The sequence below is a fragment of the Acomys russatus genome, chromosome 8 (genome assembly GCF_903995435.1).
Source record: "Acomys russatus chromosome 8, mAcoRus1.1, whole genome shotgun sequence".
Classification (NCBI taxonomy): domain Eukaryota; kingdom Metazoa; phylum Chordata; class Mammalia; order Rodentia; family Muridae; genus Acomys; species Acomys russatus.
Genome location: NC_067144.1, coordinates 9,030,354 through 9,052,411, shown reverse-complemented (window position 1 = coordinate 9,052,411; position 22,058 = coordinate 9,030,354).

Genomic DNA, 22,058 nt, shown 5'->3' with positions numbered 1-22,058 from the left:
CACAGAGACCCAAAATGCAAAGAGTGAGAGAAATAATGACAGCAACTCTAGCCTTCCGGTCACCTTTGCTGGAACTGTGTGTGACAGCTGTGCTGGTTTCGTGGCTTTTCCAGCGAATATGGTCATTTCCTTTCTTTTGTTTTAATTTACATGTTTATCTCCACCACTGACTTCACACTGAAAAACTTTTCTCTTTATTTTACAAACTATCTAATCTGCAGCATCTTAGGGAGATCATTAAGTGAGGTAAAGACCTTTAATATATGAATATTATTGGAAAACTTAAGTATTTATCCTAAACCTAAAAATTCCCAAGTCTTGATACTGTAATGTCTTTAAAAATTACTTGTAGTTCTAGTATCATGCCCAGGGCATTTTCCTTTGAGGAATTTGAATGTTAAAAATATTATGCATGTATCCATTCAGAACAAATCTCTTTAAAACAAGTGGGGCGAGTACCATCTGATGGTATCACAGAAGATATGACAGAGTATGTTTGTGAGGTAGTGGGGTTTTATCATGTAGGCTTTGCTTGCTTTGTCAGGCTACTTCTAATATTTAGTCAGCCTTAAAAATGAGCACACACATAGTTGTTTGTGGTTTTTTCTAATTAGAAATAGTTTTTTTTTTTTTTACATAACATAGCTTGATTCCAGCTTCTCTACTCCTACTCCTCCTGGTTCCTGTCCACATCTCCTCCCATCTTTTATTTTCTTTTGTCTCTAAGTATATAGGGAATAATAATAAGATAAAACAAAAACAAATTAGGATAGGATAAGAAGGAGGAGGAGGAAAAGAAGAAGAAGAAGGAGGAGGAGGAGGAAGAGAAGAAGAAGAAGAAGGAGGAGGAGGAGGAGGAGGAGGAGGAGGAAAAGGAGGAAGAGAATCTAAGACCCACTCATTTGTACACTCAGGAATTCCATAAAAACACAAAGCCCAAAGCCATAATACATATGCAAAGGACCTATAAAATGAAAAAGAAAAAGAAGAAAAGAAAAGATAAGAGGAAAGGCCCTGACATGAGATTATGAGACAAAGGACTCCAAAGATACTACTCAGTTCATTTTGTGTTGTCCATCTACTGCTAGGCATGTAGCCTGCATGTAAGAATAGTTTGTTTCCCCAGTGAGACATCCTTGGAGAAAATTAAATCTTTATCTAGAAGTGGTTATCAGTGGTAGATAGCTTCTAGGTTGGGGAATAGAATCATGCATCTACTTCTCCTTTCAGCCCTAGAACCCCATCTGGTACAGACCTGTGCAGGCCTTGTGCATGCTGCCTCGGTCTCTGTGAGCTCACATGTGCATCCATCTTGTTGATTTAGACAGGGCCTTGTTTACTTGGTGTTTCTCATCACCTTTGCCTCTTACATTCTCTGCCTCTTGTTCGATGGGTTTCCTTGAGTCTGGAGAGGAAAGACTTGATGGAGACACCCAGTTTAATGGCAAATGTTCTGAGGTCTATCACTCTCTGCATAATGTCTAGCTGTTGGTCTCTGTATTTGTCCCCATCTGCTGAAGGAGGAAGACTCTCTGATGACTGCTGAGCAAGGCACTGATCCTATCTCTTTTGGTTTCATTTTAACAGGGAAAGGAAGGACAGCTCTCTGACCCATGTACCAGTTTCAGGATGTGTTCAGACTCCAGTGCTGCCAATAGTCCCAGAGGTAAAAAGGAGGTCAAGAGCAACAGCCTGAGGACAGCAATTGCACAAGTCAGCCCAAGGTTCCAGAATACTATGGAAGGGATGACTCCAGAAACATAGACAATGGATAGAAAGTGGGCCCTGGCTCTAAATCAGAGAGCTAGGCTACCAACTCACTTCAAAAGAGTTATATCCCTGTTTCCTCATCTATCAAACTAGGACATTGGATGCTATGTAGAATAAAAACTAAGTTTCTGTTTGAAAAGCACATTTGGTATCATCTATCACCTGTGCCTATTTGATGCAGTTAGAAACTGAGTGGCAGAGATGGACACACATCTACCACAGTCATTTCTATAATGACCTCTCATAGGGGACATCATCCTATAGATGTCCCTCATCATGCAGGTTCTGGTTACTTTTCTAGATGATTCCTAAGGTTCTTCCAAGATGAAGAGCTTTTCACTCCTAAGATGGCCTCGTCCACCCAACCCCAACCCCAACTACAGCCACATATTGATTCTTTTAGTGGTCACTAGAGGATCCCTTTGGTACTGTTGATGTAGAGCTTCTTCCTTCTCTGCTCTGTTTGTCAGCTTCATGTAACCCCGGACAAATGCTGTACACCGCCAATATCATGGAGGGCTCAGTGTATAATGTGTGGCCATTCGGGGTCAAGTCAGGCAGTGTCTTCAGATAGGCCATTGGGAAACGGTAAAATAAGCTTGTCAAGTTGATACTGTGCTTCCTCTACTGAGCTTCAGTTTCCTCATATTTAAAACAAGTTTGTTGAACTAGCAGATCCCTAAGGCACTGTTCAGCTGTGGTGTCCTCTTGCAGAGTGTTTCCTAATCTTTCTATTCCTGAGGGAGTTTTACTTAGAACCTAGGGGGATGTTCTTTACGGCAGGAAACCAAGGAATGCTCATAAGCTTTGGGGTTACAAAACAAATGTGAGAATATTTTGTGGTCTTGTGCTTTCTGCGCACGGTTTTTAAGTTCCGCACCAAGTGTTTACAGCTTAACTGTATCTTAATTTTTTATGTGTAGAGTTCTGGATAGAGGAAGCAGGACTGAGTCCTACGTCACAAAGTAGCTGTGCTTTATCAGGATGTTACTGGATTTGCCCACGTTGGGGGATGCCTATGTTGGAGTCTCAGCTTAATAGAACTAGAGCCTACTAGTCAAGTATTTTGTCTACCAGGGACATCAGACATGTGCATAAGTAACTTAAAATATATATCATTTCATGGCCAAAAAGCATCTTAGAGGGGAAAGGGAGAGAGCCTGCTTGGAGTATTGTGAAAGTATTCATAAAGAGGGGGAAATGGTGTGAACAAGAGTAGAGAAAAAGACACCATGTGAGGCCCAGTAAACGGGCGTTTGCCCTGCTGGGCCCAGTGCTGTGAAGATGTTATTTTGAAGAAGACTGGTTATATGTAAATGTCATGTTTTCCTGACTAGGATCTAAGTTTTGTTTATAGAAGTATTTGTTCAACTCATCTTTGGTTCCTTCCTAGGACTGACACAAAAGGCATCCCTCAAAACCAATTAGTGAATAAACGGGTTGTCTTATGAAGCATGTCCTCCAAACCAGCAGTGTGCTGTGAAGACACAAGCTTATCACACACAGCCTGGAAGGCAGGTTGAACATGACATGTGTTGACTGTCACAAATGAAGAATGCTGTCCCTCAGCTCTGAAATGGTGGATAGGCTATCTCTCACTTGGGGAAAGACCTGTTGTGGCCATCAATTTCTAATAGTTAAAATGGTGACAGTACGTGACATAAACACGACACTGAATTCAGTAGCTGATACAGAAATGTGCACATCAGCTGCAACTCTTTGCAATGGCCTATAGGGCTACTCTGACAGACAACAGAAGAAAGAAGTTGCAGGATATGCTTCTGGATATCCCCTAAAAATTGGGCTGGCAATCTTGTTAGTTACTTTTTTCATTGTTACAATAAAAATGCCCAACAAAAGCAACTTAAGGGAGGTGTCTTTTGGCTCACAGTTAGAGGGTACAGTCCATGGTGGTGGGGAGGTTGTGGAGGGAGGAAGAAGTTGTGGGGAAATGTGTGAGGCAGCTAGTCACATTTCACCCAGTCAGGAAGCAGGAGGGTGAATGCCAGAGCTCAGCTTGCTTCCTCCTTTCATTCAGTCCAGGATCTCGGAGCTTAGAAATCGTCCCGCCCGCAGTTAAAATTCACTTAACCTAATCTAGACAATTCCTCATAGGCGTGGCTGGAGGCTTGTTGCCTAGGTGATGTTACACGCTGTCGAGCTGAGAATCAACACCAATCATCACAACAAAGATGTGTCCAGATTGTGACAGTAAGGATAAGGAGTCCAGACTTTTTTTTGTATCTGGATTCTGGTTACAGATAACACACCAATACTTATGCTAAATATTCATAGAACTAAATAGACACACACACAAATGACTGCATGTAAAATGAAGAAATATAAATGACATAGATCGTATCATCCAGGCATGGTGGGAAACACTTTGTAATTCCAGCGCTCAGGAAGCCAGAACAGGAAGATTGCTGCAAATCTGAAGTTACATTAGGCTATGCAGCGAATTTGATGTTAGTCTGGGCCGCATACCAAGACCTTGGTTTGGATGTAACACTATAGAGCCACCGATGTTAATATTGGAGGCGACTAGGTAAAGGATATGTGATAGTCCCCCTCTGTTTTCACTTAACACCTGCATTAAGGCTACAGTTACGATGGTACAATTTTCTTTAAGAGAGGGAGATGAGATGGGTATGCTAGTGAATTTTTAAAAGAAATGATGACACCAATTCTCTTTCAGAAGATAGCATAACAGGAAATACTTCCCAAATGTGTTTAGTGAGGTCACCATTACCATAATGCCAAAATCAGACCATCAATACAAATAAAGACACGTTCTATAGGCTAGTGTCTCTAATGAATGCAGAACCTACCTTCTTGAGCAAAATAATAGCAACTGAATCCAACAATGCTTTAAAAGAATTATACACACGGAGCTAGGGAGATGGCTCAGTGAGTTAGAGCATCTGTGTGCAAGCATGAGGACCTGAGTCTAGATTCCCAGCACCGTGACGTAAGTCGCTCCAGACATGGCTGCTTTAGACCATCATTAGTACTGGGATGTGGAGACAAGAAGAGCCTGGGAGCTCACTGGCCAGTCAGCCTGCCTAGGAAAGGTGACATTCAAGTTCAGTAAGAGACTATATCAAGAAAGTTAGGTGGGGAGCAATAGGGAAAAACACTTCTAGCCTCCAGAAATGTGCACATAGTCAGGCATACCTGCACCCACAAACATACACACTTTCAATCAATCAATCAATCAGTTCAAAAGTAAAAATGTATAAACCACAACCAAGTAGGTCTTATCCGAAGTGTGCAAAAAAAAAAAAAAAAAAAAAAAAAAAAAAAAAAAGTGGCTCAACATTCACAAACCAATCCATGTAACGGTGTAATGACATGTTAAAAGAGCAAACACCACACCAGCATATTAATAATACAGAAAAGGTATTTGACAAAAGCCCAAAACCCATTCATGAGCATATGTAACCACGATGGAGCCTTGGCATCATCTCTTTGTCAAAATCTATAGAACACACAACTCCTACAGTGAGCCCTGACACAACCTGTTCTTACCTAAAACTGCTGCAAAAAAAAATCACAATGATGAGTAACATAAGCAGTGACAAGCCAAGCGGTGTTGGCACATGCCTGTAATCCCAGCACTCGGAGAGTCAGAGGCAGGTGGATCTCTGTGAGTTTGCGGCCAGCCTGGTCTACAAAGCAAGTCCAGGACAGCCAAGGCTACACAGAGAAACCCTGTCTCAAAAAACAAAACAAAACAAAAAAACAACAAAAAAACAACAACAACAACAACAAAAACCCACAACAACAACAAAAACACAGGGGCAGCTGTAAGCAGTGGTTCTCAAAGTGTCATCCTTGAGCCCCTGTGGCTCTCTGGAACCCTACTGGGGACAGCTAATTTCACAACAGTGATTTCATAATGACCCTAGCACAGTACACTGCTTGTCTCTCTCACACTCATTTAATCATGAATGTAAATGGAGTTTTCCAGAGGCGACATGACATGTGATATTGCGACAGAGGGCATGTGACAGCAGCTAGGGCAGTTCAGTTGTCCCCAGTTAGGCAAGACACTAGAGAGATTTGGAAAAAAAAAAAAGCTAAAACAGTAACTGTCTTCTTACTGCGTCAGGTTTGGTGAGGAAAAATAGCTGGCTTTTGGGTTTTGGGCTTTTTGTTTTGTTTTTTAACTTTGCCGTGTAATGAATTCATTCTTGTTTTAAATAAGAGATAATAGACATTTTCTTTTTTTAAGAAAACGGGGAGAGAGATTTGCTCCTCTGTGCAGAGTAACACACAAGAGTTACCAAGGTGCCAGTGTGGATTATCCCTTCTGAGTGAGCGTGGAGACTCTCAGAGGTTATGTGCCCTCCTCACAGGAGTGAGCAGAGGCCCCTCCTTAGGGGCAGGGTCCTTGAAGAGAGGGTCTAGAGGTGTGGACTTTGCTAAGGAGAGAAGACACCGAGCAGAGCACACAGACACGACGACGTCCATTGAGCTGCAGGACGAAGCCCGAGGCACAGAAGATGCAAGAGAAAGCTGGCAAATAGGATGAGTCAAAAGCGTGTGTGTATGCGTGTATGTGAAGGGTGTGTGTGTGTGTGAAGGTTGTGTGTGTGCGTAGGCTGTGTGTAGGGTGTGTGTATGTGTAAGGTGTGTGTGTGTGCGTAGGGTGTGTGTAGGGTGTGTGTAGGGTGTGTGTAGGGTGTGTGTAGGGTGTGTGTGTGTGTAGGGTGTGTGTGTGTATAGGGTGTGTGTAGGGTGTGTGTGTGTGTGTGTAGGGTGTGTGTGTGTGTAGGGTGTGTGTGTGTGTAGGGTGTGTATGTGTAGGGTGTGTGTAGGGTGTGTGTGTGTGTAGGGTGTGTGTGTAGAGTGTGTGTAGGGTGTGTGTGTGTGTAGGGTGTGTGTGTGTGTAGGGTGTGTGTAGGGTGTGTGTAAGGTGTGTGTGTGTAGGGTGTGTGTGTGTGTAGGGTGTGTGTGTGTGTGAGTGTATGTGTATGTGTGTAGGGTGTGTGTGTGTGTGTAGGGTGTGTGTGTGTGTGTGTAGGGTGTGTGTAGGGTATGTGTGTGTGTGAGTGTATGTGTGTGTGTAGGGTACGTGTGTGTAAGGGTGTGTGTGTAGGGTGTGTGTAGGGTGTGTGTGTATGTGTAGGGTGTGTGTGTGTAGGGTGTGTGTGTAGGGTGTGTGTGTATGTGTGTGTGAAGGGTGTGTGTGTGTGTGTGTGTGAAGGGTATGTGTGAGTGTGTGTGTGTATGTGTGTGTGATGGGTGTGTGTGTGTGTGTGTAGGGTGTGTGTGTGTGTGTATGTGTGTGTAGGGTGGGTGTGGGGTGGGAGCCCCAAGTTTAGTTAAATGAAGAGATCGTTCTATTGTTGCATTGCTGTTCCAAATCAGGTTTACGTAGATATAAATCATCTGCAATAATTTCCTCCCATTTTTATCATCTAATTCAATGAGTTTTGACATATGCAAATAGTTGTTTAGGCAATATCACAATCAAAGCATAGAATAGTTTCATGAAAAGAAAAATTCATTTTGATCCTTCACATGCAATGCCAGTACTGTATTTTGCTTCTTTTTAAGAATGCCACAGAAATCATAGAATTTACTTCTTAGAATTGTTTCCTTTATTTGTATGCACTGGAAACTCATTTCAGTAAATTTTTTTTATTGCTGAAGTTAAGTTCATTGTATGAATTTTCTAATGTGTTAGTCATCTACCAGTCTATGGATGTGCGAGTTGTTTCCAGTGTCAGGTGATCACGAATAATTTGGTTGTGGTTTTTGACTTTTGAGACAGGTTTTCTCTGTGTACCCCTGGATGTCCTGGAACTCACTCTGAAGACAAGACTGGCATCAAACTCAGAGAATTCATCCGCTTCTACCTCCCGGGTACCGGGATTAAAGTTGTGTGCCACCACCACCCAGCTTATGAAGACGATTTTACACCCATTACTTCATGGGAATTTATGTGAACGTGGGTTGGGACCTGATTTTACTAGATGAAAAGGTGGTAGAAATGGTTCAGGAAGACAGGTGAACAGTCTCAGCTTAAGCAGTGTGCTTTCCCTTGTTAGAGTCTGCATGTAGGAGATTTAAGGACTGCCGCTGCAGGGTTCCTAAAATCAATTCTTTTAGACCCGGTTTTACTAATAAGAGACATTAAGTTAGAACCTTAAGTCAACTTGCCAGCTTAGACATCAGAGATTTTCTTCAGGAGGCAGAAAACCAGGAGGAAAATAAATAGACAAATAAACATGAGCCTATGGCAATTCAAGAGCAGGCCTTGGTGGTCAGCCAAGAAGATTAGAGTTGACGCAGGAAAACATCCAGACCCAAAAGTGATCACCAAGAGCTGAAGAGATTTTTTTAAAAAATCACCAAAGAGCTCAAGTGTTGCTCATTCTCTCAAATCTGTTAAATGCATTTTTTAAATAAACAGTCATCCAGGGAACAAGCCATCATACAAAGGAAACTCATCTTTCTCTGGTGGAAGTTCTGTCTGTAGGATGGAGAATTAGATTCTGTGAGGACCTTCTGAAATTTGAACCCCATGTGGTACTGCATGGATTATCCAAACAGAGCGAAGTTGGCCCTGATGCCGTCTACCATGAATGGGTTTTCTGGGAAGATGACAAATGACAAATGTGATAGAGTCCCAATAGTATAAAAACCTGTTATTCCCAGAGCGTGTTCTGAGAACACACTTGTATCCCAAGCATCTGAACATTCTGCCATCTTATTGACTACAAATGCCAGGGTCCTTCCTGAGCGATCACTCTGTGGGCAGAGTATAGCAAACACTCCATTTCTAACTGTTCCATATTCTTGGAGGCATGGGAGAAACTGAACATTTTTAACTTATTATTTTTAATTAAAATGTAATGACACCATCCTCCCATCTTCTACCATCAAAACAGGAGTTTTTTAAGCCGGACAGTGGTGGCGCATGCCTTTCTCAGGAGGCAGAGGCAGGTGGATCGCTGTGAGTTCGAGGCCAGCCTGGTTTGCAAAGTGAGTCCAGGATAGCCAAGGCTACATAGAGAAACCCTGTCTCAAAAAAAAAAAAAAAAAAAAAAAACAAAAAAACAAAAACAAACAAACAAACAAACAAAAAACCCTGGAATTTTTTAAGTGTGTTTGGGACTTAAAAGAAACTAGAAATATAGTTCACCCAGTTCTCCAGAAAATCTTTCCCAAGTTACTCTTTGCCCACCACCTCAAAACCTAAGTATTTCCAATATTCTACAATGTCTGAATTACTTTCTGAGATTCTATTCAAACTTTACCTTTTCTCTGAAGCCCTTCTCTCTTTTTAAAAATTAGTTTCACCTTACATCCTGACTGTAATGCCCCCTTGTCTCTTCCCCTTCCCATGCCCCTCCCTCCCCCTCCCCCCAAAGTCTTCAAAAAAAAAGGGAGTCTTCCTCCCCTACGATCTGACACCAACCTATCAAGTCTCATCAGGACTGCCTGCATCCTCTTCCTCTGTAGCTTGGCAAGAAGAAAGTGATCAAAGTACAAGCAACAGAGTCCATGCCAGAGACAGCCCCTGCTCCCCATATCAGGAGACCCACATGGAGACTGAGCTTCCTATGCACTACATCTGAGGGAGGGTGTCAAGGACCTCTCCATGTATGGTCCTTGGTTGGTGCATCAGTCATAGCAGCTTTATTCATAATAAGTAGAAGCTGGAAACAACCTAGATGTCCATCAACAGAAAAATGGATAAAGAAACTGTGGTGCATTTACACAATGGAATACTGCTCACATATTAAAAATGAGGAAATCGTGAAATTTGCAGGGAAATCGATGGAACCAGAAAAGATCATCCCGTGTGAGGTAACCCAGATGCAGAAAGACACACATGACAGGTAGAGTTTAGTCATAATGTACAGGGTAAGCACACTACAATGCACAGACCCAAAGAAGGTAAGTAACAAGGAGGATCCAAGGGAGGATGCTCAAATCTCACTCAGAAGGGGAAATAGAATAGACAGAGGTAGTGGTTAAGAGAGAGTGATTAAAGTAGGAGAGGAAACACAGAGAGATATGAGGGTGGAGAGCAGAGCTGGGAAGAGCAGGAGCAAGAGAACAAAAGGCCTGTAAAGAAAAAAAGAAGCTGTGGTTAGGCGCCATCTTAGTGACAAGCTGGAGACCCAAGTCATGGTAGGTTCCCAGGGGATGTGAGAGGGACTCTAGCAGAGACTCCTAGTAGGCGGGGGCCATAGAGACTGAAGAGGACACCCTCTAACTAGATGAGCCTCCTAGTAGAAGGAGAGGAACACCAGCTCACTCACAGAAACTTCAACCCCAAATTCACCCTGCCTACAAGATGTGCAGGGATAAATATAGAACAGATGTAGTAGAGAGTGAGGGAAGGTCCAATCAATGTCTGGTCCAACCCAAGACCCTATGGGAATGAAACAACTCTTGACATTATTGAGGATTCTCTGCTATGCTCACAGACAGGAGTCAAGCAGAGTTGGCCTCTGAGATACCCCACCCAGCAGTGCCTCAAAACTGATGCTGAGACTCACAGGGGCCTGCCGAGACTGAAGCATCAACCAAGGACCTTTCCTGGACTGGACCTAGGCCCCCTACAAAAATGTAGCCAGCTCGGGATTCATGTGGGTGGGTCCCCTAGTAAGGGAAATGGGGGCTCTCTCTGATATGGACTCTCTTGCCAATATTTCAGTCACTTCCCTCTGGCAGGACTGCTTTGCCAGGCCACAGGAGAAGAGGACACACTCAGACCTGATGTGATTTGACGAGCATCTTTAGGTCTGTGGAATGTAGTATGGTTATCCTGTATTATATGGCTAATATCCGCTTATAAGTGAGTATGTACCATGTGTGTCATTCTGGGTCTGGGTTACTCACTCAGGATGATCTTTTCTAGTTCTAAAGCCCTTCCTGTGCCCCTGTGTGTCATTTAGCCTCTGCTGGAGCATTTGCCAAAACACACTCTTACTCTTGCTGTTTCCTCTAGTGCTCTGTGCTTGCTGTCTTCACCCCCTGTACCTTTGTTTCTTTAAACAGTGCCTAGCTTGTACTAAGCACCCAATAAACACTTTTTAGCTGACAGTGACTCACTAGCTCCTGAAGCAGCCTGTTCCAGTTGTCATTTATAAACTGCTGTAATGGAGGAACCTTCTTCTTCTTCTTCTTCTTCTTCTTCTTCTTCTTCTTCTTCTTCTTCTTCTTCTTCTTCTTCTCCTCCTCCTCTTTCTCTCCTCTTCTTCCTTATTTTTCTCCTTGTCCTTCCTCCTTCCTTTCTCTTCTTTTGTTTTTGTTTTGTTTGTTTTTGTTTTTTTGAGACAGGCTGCTCTTGAACTCACAAGGTAGTTAAGTGTAGATATGTAAATTCCTGATCCTACAGAGTTCCATGTCTTAAGTGCTGGGATATCAGCTGCATACCACCACACCGAGCTGAAAACTCTTCATTGAAGTAAATGAAAGCAGGTCTTCGCACAGGGCCTTTGTAGGTCCCCACATCCCTATTCAGCCTTCACATGTGAAGAAAGCAGTCATGCCATATTTGAACCCTCTCATTTCCCAGTGAGATTCTGCCTGTTTCTTTACTTTGTCTAAATTGACATATATTTTACCTATGCAACTTAGGCAAGAGAAACCACGCTGACATTGCTATCAGGAAAATGGTAATTGGCATAGCAAGCTGGAATTGAGAGGTCTGTCATGAATCACTCACAGTGATTTCATTAAATGATCTTTGTTGATGATTTCTTAACTTTCCTTTATCCTAGGGGGTTACAACTTGTGCTTTTGAGGAGCTTGGTGGGTGAGATATTTAGTTGCATGAGGCCTCTTCCAGAGATCAAGAAAGCCATGCTTTCGAAGCTTGAACTTCCTTGCTGGCTCAAGGAAAGGAAGCATGAGACATGTGGAGAGAAGCAAGTAAGTTCCCGAGGAAGCCTCAACTCTGACGTCATACTTTCACACTGACAACGAACGCACAAAGTGACGTGATTGACTTAGGGAACAACCGGTAACTTCAGCAAACACCCCAAGCTCACTGGACTTCATGTACCTGGTTTCCCAGCCCAAAGCTGTGCCACCACCAACAAAAATTGTCTAGGTGTACATTTCAAGACATTCTCAACTAAGACATTTCACTTTGAAATCATCAGGTCAAAAAACACTAGCATACCATACCAAGTTAGGTCCCGCAGCAACAGGCTATAGGTGCAGAGCTTGCTCTGAAAACTGTAGACCTGTAGATTTTTCCTCTACAGGCCAGAATTACCATCTAAACATTTGATTATTCACAAGGTATAATAAAGACGCAGGCAGAGTGGCAAGATGACAAGGCATACTGGAGACACAATCCACTCTTTCTGAAATGGTCATGAAAGATGCCCCAGGACAAAACACTGGAGTCCACTTCAGTAGTCTTGTGTAGACAGGACACCCAAAAAGATAACCAAAATTCACCAACAGATAAGCTGAGAAGTCTCCTTAAACTTGATTACAGGTATTTGTTTATTTTCTGTTATTTGGTGGCAGCCTTACTGTAAATCTCTAGAAGAGCAGGCAGTGCTCTCAACTGCTGAGCCATCTCTCCAGCCCCGGTTACTATATATAGCTTAGAAAGTCCCTGTATCCACCAAGTACAGGGAGGAAGACAAACATAAGTAAAGAGATGCAGGGTCTGTGGACTTAACCCACACTTAAGGAAGTGGAAGATGCTGATCACTTGAAAAACATCATGGGCTCTAGACTGACAAGAGAAACGTATCCTAGAGCCAGCTCAGGCTCTGTTTAATCATTCAATATTTACCGAGGCAGGCAAACACAATCCCTCAGAGCTCACAGACCAAACACCGTCACCACAGGGCTGTGAGCAGTCACTTCTCTTTTCTAGCGGGCGTTTCACTATGAGCAAAGCGAGATCTTTACTTTCACTAGGCCAGAGTGCAAGTCTCTTACCACCTTCTCCCTTTGCAGATGAACCAAAATAAAGGAAACGAGAACTGGGCTGAGGTTGAGTCCACCTGTCTCAACATCCCCGAATTGGGCAATCAGCCCTGACCCATAGGGAGAACTGAGGTTTCCTTTTATTCCAATGATCTTGTTGACAGGTAGGATTACAGTGGGTGGAGTGCCTTGTTGTGATAGAAATGACCAGCCAAGAGGTACTAAAATGTTACCGAGTGATTGCTTGGGCTCCCAGTAGTTGAAATATGTAGATTCCAGTAAGATTGCTCTTTGTCCTTCCCTCTTCCCATTTTCATATTACCTGTGCACCCCTACTTTCTTCCTGCAAAGCTTCTTTCTGCCCACTCATGTACCCTTCTGTAAAACCTAGAAGCTAGGCCACAAGTATGAGGGGGAGCTACGATGTTTGTCTTCTTGAACCTGGGTTGCCTTACTTAATACTTTCTAGCTCTGCTCAGCATCCTGCAAATTTAATAAATTTTCTTTTTGATTTTTAAAAGATTTACTTATTTTTGTTTTATGTCTAATGGGCATTTTGACTGCCTGTATGTATGCATACCACAATCATGCCTGCTGCCTGAAGAAGTCAGAAGAAGATTTCAGGTTTCCTGAACCAGAGTTACAAATAGTTTTAAGCCATCATGTGGGTGCTGGGAAAGGACCTCAGATCCTCTACAAAGGATCTTGCATACACATTGTGTACACAAACCACATTTGATGAGCATCTACATTGATTCCATTTCCTTCCTATTTTTGCTTTATTTTCTGTGTCTCTGTTTCTCTCTCTCTCTCTTTCTCTCTGTGTGTGCAAATGTGCACACACTGGGAATTGATCTCAAAGCTTTGCACATCCTAGACAAGCCCTACCAATGCACTACACTCCAACCTTAACTCCAAATCTGAACAATAAACCTAGTCTCTGTTGTATACTCTACTGGACATACTACCCGAAGCATTAACCTGAAGAAGAGTTACTTTACAAAGAGAAAGCATTTATTCAGCTCATGGTTCACAGTTCTCGACGTTCAGCTGTTTATATGTGACTGTAACCTTTCTCCTGCAAAAGCCCTAAGGCAGAGTAGAACAGAGCTGAGCTGAGCTGAGAGAGAGAAAGAGAGGGGGGGGGGGATATTTCTCTGAAAATTTCACAATGAGGATTAAACACCTACACAGGGACTGACAGGAGACACATTCAACATACACCCAAACTAGAGCAATTTCCCTGAAGAAAATTGGTTGAAATTTGCTGGTTGGGAAGGATGACGGCAGGAATGTTCCATGCACAGAACCCAGCATGAGCAATGGCTGGAGGGAGAGACACATATGCTGTGTTCAGGCATTGATGACTAGTCTGCTCAGAATGGAAGGCCAGTCAGGAGAAACACAATCAATTTGGGAAGACAATTGAATTAACACTGCATGAGACATAAGTGTTGGGCTTAAGAATCTGTTTTGTTTGTGTTAAGTTGTGTAGCTTAGGACCAGGATATACTTTAGAAAGATTAATCTGGGCATTTTGTCTAGGATAGTGTGTATGTATAAATATATATATATATATATATATATATATATATATATATATATATATATATATATATTATATTATAAATAAATAAATTCCTTATATTTATAAACAAATAAATAAATATATTATAAATAATTACAAATAAATAATATGACATTATATATCTTTCATATGTTAAATCATATATTAGATTCTATATTCTATATTATGTCATATATATAAAATATATATTATATATATAATAAGTAACATGCAGTCCATGGCCAGAGGCAAATACATCTCCTCAGCTACCTAAGGCAAAAAAGACAATAAGAGCTCTACTGCCCACACTCACTCCAATCCAGTGTGTGTGTGTGTGTGTGTGTGTGTGTGTGTGTGTGTGTGTGTGTAGAAGTACAGTATGGCTTCATCCCAAGTAACTTCAAATAACTTCTTATTTCACATTGAGAAGATGGGTTCACACTGCACGTGCGTAGAGTACCAGAAGCAAATGCCCTGCTCCTGGGAGAGCAGCACTACGCTGGCTGCTGCTGTCTAAACTGTGGGCTGCTGGCAGGAAGGCAGGGCAGGAACTAGCCATGAAGAGGACGCTCTTCCCTGCCTGGTCTCAGTGTTGCTTCCATTTCTTCAACACGCAACTTGAAAGGTAATTTTGTAGATCAAAAGAAAGAAAAGGGCCAGAACTTGGTCGATCGCTTCAACAACACGGTGCTATATTGCAGAACAGGTTCATCCCAAGAGACACCTCACACAGCATTAGACAGCACTCAACACTATAACCCAATGCACTGTAAAGGACACCAGGACAGATACAATCTTTAAAACTTATTTCTGTATGTTTTGGAATTATAACATAATTGCATCACTTCCCCCTTTCCTTTCCTCTCTCCAAACCCTCCCATATACCCCTCCTTGCTCTTTTACAATTCATGGTTCTTTTTTCACTAATGGTTATTACACACATATGTATTTATGTATACTTATGTAGCTACACATTTCTAAACACATAAAGACAACCTGCTCAGTCTGTATAATGTTGCTTGAATGCATACTTTAAGGGATGACCATCTGGTATTGGATAACCAAATGATGTGCTCTTTCGTGCGGAAGACTTAGTCTCCTGCGTTTCTTAGCTGTCAGGAGTTCCTTGCAAGGCCTGCTGGGCTTTTCTGCATCTGCTTTGCCCTGTGTGCTGCTGTCCTCCTTTAGCCGTCATTTTGGTGAGATTTTTATGGAGGTAATTTCTGATATTCCTAGGAGACAGCACCTCACACAAACTCCTACTCCCCTGGCTCTTATCTTTCTACCCTCTCTCCTGAAAAGATCTCCCAGTGAACCTTGGGTTCAGCCATTGCGTACGGTTTTCTGTTGTGGTCTCTGTCTCCTGCAAAGAGCAGTTTCCTTGTTGAGGGGTGAGACCTCTCTTTACCTGTGGGTATGAGGACAAAAGTGTTTAGAATGTACTTAGGAATTATGCCGGTGTAATAAAGTGGGGGTTGTAGATTTTCTCGCCCACCCCCCTCCAAGATCCACAAGTTCATTATCGTCCTGGGAAGTTGGGTAGGTTTCCAGTACCAGGTATGATTTTTCTCCTGTTGAGCAGAGGATAGATAAAACTTTAACTCTGTGCTACCAAATAACTTCAGGTTTATTAACGAGTTGTAAATATAGATTATTTGTGGGTATTCTTTCAGTATTTGGTAAAACCAGGAGCAGGGAAATTAGGGTTGATAAACTATTGGTGTTTATCTATAAGGCTCCTACAGAAATCACCATCTGACCCACTGAAGAACCTTTTCCATGCCAGTACGCTCTCAGAAGTTTCCAGACATTCCTGTGTAGCAGGATCTGCCTTTCTGCTCCTGCTAGCCCTTTTCTTTCTCATGGGGCAGTAGCATTGCTGACCTGTATCATTTGTACTGTTTCGTAGAGAAAAGAAAGGATGTCGCCTTAAAATCATTTCCTCTAAAACTGAAAACCATTGCTTTAACCAATCCTCCATTGATAGACACTTCGACTTGTCTCCAGAGCCTCACATGCAAGCACTGTTGCAGTGCAGAAGTGTTCATATCTACTTCTGTGGATGAATGCAGAGAACCGGGTCATAGGAAGGTGCATAGCTGGAACACTGTACTCCCCTCGCTACCCTAATAGCCATCATAAGGATCTTTTTTGTTCGCGTATCCTAGATAAATATTTATTCCCAACTGAGCAGTTTCCAGGGTTCAGGAGCTGTACACAAATATGGAAAGGCATAGCCCTTCCTTCCCCAGCTTTCTGTGCTTTTAATTGTTATGCATCTGAGGACAGCTTCCATGTCAGGGAGACATCACAGTTTTAAGCAGGCTCTAAGCCTCTTACAGGCCCCTCTACAAACTCTTGGTAATTTTGTCAGCTGAAGGGCCATTGCCTATGCAGCTAGCATCTGGGCAGCCTGGAGAGGTCACAGAGAGGTCGCGGGAACAAAGCCTAGTCAGCATGTCCTCTGGGCTTCCACAGCCCCAGCCGAGGAGGAGGCTATTATTCAGTAGGTAATGCCACCTCTTTCCTTCACTCACTTTCTACCAGCAAAGTGCTTGTCAGGGCTGGAGATGACTCAGTGGTTAAGAGCATGCTTTGCCCTGTCCTAGGACTGACACCACCACCACCACCCCTGTCAGGTGGCTCACAAACACCTGTAACTCCAGCTCCAAGGGGTCCAAACCCCATCTTCTGATCTCTCAAGGCATCTGTGCATATACATGTACATAAACACACAAAGAGAAATATAGTAAATCTTAAAATGTTTTGTTCTCAAATATTGTATGTTTTTTTCATATGAAACCCTTTGAAGGAGCCTGTGGGGAAAGGTGAAGTCTTCGAAATCTACTCTACAGGAAAGAGGGCAGAGATGAACACAGCCAAATGAAGGGTAGCTTTTTACCCTCTTCACCTAGTTTTCTCCAACTATAGATAGTCCAAAATCAAACCAGGGAAGTCAACACTTGTGCAAGCCACAGCACTTGGGTTGGGTTCCACATATTTACATGGACTCTCTATGTATGTATGCTTGCTTTTTAAAATAGATATATATTCATATCCACCAAGAAGTTCTATTTATGCTTTAAATCTTAAAAATAAAGAACACTTTGCCAGCTTATATGCAATCATATTTCATAACATCTGAGCCAACTGGGAATATGGAAATTGAAGTCTGTGGCAATACACATTTATTATTTTGTCGTTGTTGTTATGGCTTGTTTGTTTGAGACAAGCTCTCACAATGTCATCCTGGCTGGCATGGCTGGCCTGGAACTGATAATGTGGACCAAGCCAGCCTTGAACTTGCGACAACCATTCTGCCTCTGCCTCCCGAGTGCTGAGATTGCAAACGTGTCTTCTGGCTCCCCACATTTATTCTTTTTTTTTTCTCTCTCTCTCAGTGTATCGTGAAGAGGAGCCCCATCAAGTGTATCTGCAGCTTGCATTATCCTGTATTATCTTTTCAAAATGTCATAAGATTATTTCTGCCTTAAAGGATTTGCACAGCCAGCAGGTTGAAGAGAATATCTATGCCAAGGCAACAAGGAAAGGGCAGAGCTTCCCATTCTGTATCTTCTAGAACTTTCTCTGCCTGAGGATATAGCTCGGTCATTGGGTGCTTGTCTAGTATTCTTGCAGCCCTGGGTTCAGCCTCATGTTTCGAGTAAACCAACTGTTGCTGTCTCATACCCATAATGCCAAAACTCGGGAGGTAGGAACAGGAAGATCAAAAGTTCAAAGCCATCCTTAGTCATCCTTAATGAGTGAGAAAGCTTTCATCTGCTGGACACATTACAAGGTAAAAACAGCTATTCAACCACCAGCACCAGGAAGTTCACCACAAAGCAACTGAAGGTATCCAGGAGCGATTCTGAAAATAGATTTATAGCCAACCTTTCTCACAAAAGTGTGCACTTTGTCATGATAGAGCCAATGATGTGAAGAGGTGATTTTGTGGACATCCTGAGCCTGACACAAAGTCTTTATGTGGCAACAAATGAAGTACAAATCCTTCCCTTGCTAAACATCTGTATGATGCTGGCTTTACACATGCCTTCCTGACAGCACTTGTAAAGATCAAGAAATAAAAGATGTGAACACAGTGTAAATGCTGAAGTCCTGTGCAAATGAGATATTACTTCTAGTTATTCTGCTATGCGCTTTTAGAGTGGATTGATAGAAGAAGAATGCTGTGAACCAACAAGTAAATACCTGAGAAGGGATTGGCTTTTTTGTTCTTGTTTGTTGGTTGGCTTTTTATTAATGTGAGTAGAGAAATGATTCAAGGGGCTAGCAACATGGTGCAATAGCACTAGCCCTGGCCTTTGATGCTGACTTGCTTCAGGTGTGAACTTGGCCAAGACAATCTACACACATGTCTGTTCCCTCACTGGGAAAGGTAGATGATATGAAGTCATCTTGATGAGTAATGATTCCTCAGTAATGGGAGGGTCTAGTGAGCTGACATATATAGAGTCTGGCATAGTGCCCAGCATGCTGCAGGTTCTAAAAGCATGTTAATTTTCTTCCTCTTTTCACTCTACTTCCAGGGGATGCTGGAAACAGCCTATAGAAAGCTCTCAGTATTCTATCATTCTGTCCAATTTTTGGCATCCAAACTTAACAGGACATTTTTTTGGAGGTTGCACCGATTACCCTAATTTTTTTTGTTGTTGTTCCTTTCCCCCCTCTCCCTCAGAAAACACACGGCATGCAACTGCATTCTTTTTTAATATACTTTATTAATTTATTCGTATTACATCTCAATTGTTATCCCATCCATTGTATCCTCCCATTGCTCCCTCCCTCCCATTTTCCCCTTACTCCCCTCCCCTATGACTGTGACTGAGGGGGGCCTCTTCCCCCTGTATATGCTCATAGGGTATCAAGTCTCAACTGCATTCTCATAATAGATGTGGTAGTCTTGATTGATGAATGGTTGGATTTGAGTCTCTCAAGGCATGAGCCCTTGGATTTAGGAGTTCAAATACTAGCTGTTTCCCACTCTTTATTCGAACACTCCCAAACCACAGCGAGCAGGTTATCACATACATACAATAGCCTTTGATTTGTATAGAACATGCTAATTTCCAATGTGTTTTCGCATGCATTATCTTATTTGACCTTTACAATAGCCCTCTGAGTGACTTGTTAAGGTATTTCTAAAAAGAAATTTTAGACCCATAAAAGCAAAGGCTGACCTAAGGCTATGAGGTTAGGCATCAAGCACATTGCTGGAGCAACCTCCACTCTGAGCAGTGCCTGTATGCCTGGAAGGCCACATTGCTCAGAGTTTCTAGACTCAACTTCTAGCGACACTTGACAAAACTCAGAAGGCACAAGATGATTTTACCAGGACCATGGATTCTCTGGGCCAGGAACTCAAAAGCCCAGCTTGCTTTTACTTCAGGATGTCTGGGCCTCAGCTGGAGGATGCACAGGTTGGAGGTTCACAGTGTAGATTACAGTAATCTAGAAGCATTTTCAGCAACAGAAGTTCATACTATTTCTCTGGTCAGACTAGAGCACTGGCTAGTCACCTATCCCTGTCACCTGAGCATCCTTACAGCAAGGTGGCGTCTGGGTAGTATACTCCTTGTTTGTAATGCAGGCTCAGAATTCTAACTCACTCCCCACAAAGGGAAGGAACTAGATGACCTATTGACCTAGCATAGAGGTCCTGTCCTTTTGTATTCTTTATTGTATACTTTGTTGATGACAAACAAGGTCTGCCTTCATGTGCACTGCAGTGGGCGGGACGTAAATCCCACTCCTGCAGAAGAAGAAAGCAAAGAGAGGGAAAGTGCAGTGATTGGAATATGTCTGAAGTTCCCACGTTGGGACTTTCATTGCCAATGTAACAGTTGAGAAAGATGGGCCTTTAAGAGATGATTTGGTTGCAGAGGTGGAGACTCAGGAATGGACCAATGCCATTATTGCAGAAGCAAGCCAGTTCTCAGAGTGAGTTTTAAGAGTGAGTTAGCTGGCTCTCACAGTCTTCTTCACTTACATTTGAGTTTTACATTCGCCTTGTTGTGATGCACTGTGACAGCCCTCTTAAGATGCAGGCATTCTGTCCAAGTTAGAGTTGTAACAAATGTCACATATGTCCTTATGGCATTTTATAACACTTGGTTTTGGTCAATGCTCTCCCTAATTCCTGCTCCGCCATTATTTTTGCTCCATCTCCCACCCCATTCTTTTCTTTTTTCTATTACTTTCCCTATGCTCTTCTTTAAGACCTATTTTTATTCTCTTATGGGCCCCTTTCTAGTTTCATGACCTCTGCCACATCCACTCTCACACAAAAATGCAGATAAAATATAAAAATTTGAATCTAGGATCTACATATGAGAGAGAAGATGTAGGATTTGTTTTTATGACCCAGAGTTACATTAATCAATAAAATATTTTCCCATTCTATCCATTTTCTTGCAAATTTCATAATTTCATATTCCTTTATGGAGGACTTGAATGATACACATTTTCATTACCCAGTCATTGTAGAATTATGGTACTAGTAGGGGCCTTTTCTATTACTCACTTTAGCTCTTAAATAATTGATGCAGAGACTTATTAGATTTATTCAACAAGCTTTAAGCACTATGACTGGGCAGGTATTTTTCTATTCTAACCTGTCTGCATTAGCCTGGCTACTTCTTAGGCATGTTAACTTTTACCTGCCATCTAGTCTCACTCTGGCACATGTGTCTACTGTGTCTGTCTGTCCTTCTGGTGACCTCCTAATGGCGACCTCCTAATGGTGACCTCCTAATGGCTTCCTTCTCTGCTACCTTCTCCAACTGCACCTCACTCAGAATGGAAGTCCTTCCTCCCATCTTCTCTGCCCAGTTTTTGGCTAATCAGCTTCTTTATTAAGCAAACATAGATAACTGGGGAGCATTGTTTACACAACACTTTTTCAGGAGGTTCTTCATAGAAACAACAATACCCATGTCTAGACTGCAGCCAAATCTCAGGGCACAGAAATTAGCATCTGAATACACAGTGCACAAGACCATGCCTGGACAAGTCATCAAGTTATGAACACCTAAGCTGCCTCTACATCTTTCTTATTGTGACTAGAGCAGGAATAAATGGATATGCAAGCACTCTGTGTTTGAACATTGTTTGAACATAGAGCCCTATTCACACATGCCACTGAATGGTATCATTGCTCACAAGGTACATCTATTTTAGTTGTTTTTGTTTTTGAATAAACTCTGTTGGGGATGGTCTAATGTATTTTGATGCTAATTACTACTTGCTATCTCTGTGACCCACCTTTTTATTAATAAAAAGCCATCCCACCTAGGCAGGGCAGAGGAGCTGGAGATGTGGCTAAGGATCCCCAGAAGGAGATAGAGGAATCCTGGCCAGAAGAAGAGAGATCACCATGAAGAGGAAGGAGAGAGACTTGAGGAGAGGAGAGGAAGGCCGTCATGGATTAGCTGGAGGAAAAGCACATGGCCCACATGGATGGAGAATCCAGGCCAGATGAAGAACATCTGGATGGGAGGTAGCTTGATAGAAGTTATTAGAAGCAGATGACATGAGATTGAGGCAGGTATGGGATGCCATATATATATATATATATATATATATATATATATATATATATATATAAAATAACAAGTGTCAGTATCTTAATTGATTGCTAGCTGGGCATACTGATCATACTAATAATACCAATAAATTAAAAACAATAAAACTCCACACTAATTTCCATGGTGGCCACACTCACTTTTCTTCGCTCCAACAGTGGATCCTTTTTCCTTTACATCTTTACCAGAATTTGTCT